Genomic DNA, 864 nt, shown 5'->3' with positions numbered 1-864 from the left:
GATATGAATGAATGGAATGATACTTGGAGTCAGACACCCTATGTGTGCTGGGCGGGGCATGGCTCTCCATGCTCCCCGTGCCTCGGTCCTCCTCCGACTCACTAGCATTTCCTGAGGCAGAGGGCACCGGCAGCAGGTTGGTGCTCAGGCAGCCAGGGGACGCTGGCATTGGCGCAGAACCCCCGGCCATCCAGCAGCGCCTGCAGGAGGCGTGGCTCGGCTCGTGGCAGCTGGCAGCTGAGCCCCAAGTTGCAGCATTCGGTGTAGACATGACATAGCTGGCCCTCGCGCAGCGCTCAGGTCAAGCAGCAGACACAGCCTGGCTCGCACACCAGCTCTGCGCACGCGGGTGTGGCAGGCGGAGGCATGCACTGGGCCAGGGAGTTCGCATCACAGGGCTCTCAGCGCACTAAGGGGCCCCATCACCGGCCGCCCATGGAGCAGGGCCAGTGCGGTGAGCAGAGCTGCCCAGAGCGCGGGGTGTGCCCAATGCATGGAGCCTGTTGCAGGGGCCAACTGGAGTAAGCGGTTATCAGGTCGAGGCACGCGGTGCGAGATTGCGGGATCTGGAGTGCAACTGCTAGGTGTGCAGCTGCCCAGCTCGCACCTCAGTACCTATAAGTTCTAATGTCACCCTTATTCTGTCTTATAGTAGTTTGGCTGATTTTAATGTAGTTAATCCATTTTGACTTGATGTTAGTGGAAGCAGAGATCCACTTCTAGTTTTCTGCCTACGGATGTCCAGTTTTCCCAACACCAATAGTTGAAGAAGCGATGATGCGTGTGTAAGTGTGGTGTGTTTGTGTGTGTGTGTGTGTGTGTGTGTGTGTGTGTGTGTGTGTGTGTATGTGTGTGTCAGTGTGT

The 864-nt window shown here is 57.6% G+C and overlaps 1 pseudogene; it reads right to left on the bottom strand.

Moving 5' to 3' along the window:
* The window catches only part of LOC138821685 (insulin-like growth factor-binding protein 3 pseudogene), a 935-nt pseudogene extending 440 nt beyond the window's left edge, over nt 1-495 (bottom strand).
* Between the last annotated feature and the right edge of the window lie 369 nt (nt 496-864).

This window comes from Dipodomys merriami, unplaced genomic scaffold (genome assembly GCF_024711535.1).
Source record: "Dipodomys merriami isolate MVZ:Mamm:240054 unplaced genomic scaffold, mDipMer1.0.p SCAF_93, whole genome shotgun sequence".
Lineage (NCBI taxonomy): Eukaryota > Metazoa > Chordata > Mammalia > Rodentia > Heteromyidae > Dipodomys > Dipodomys merriami.
Note: the sequence above shows the minus strand (reverse complement) of the source record. Positions and strands in the feature narration are given on the sequence as shown.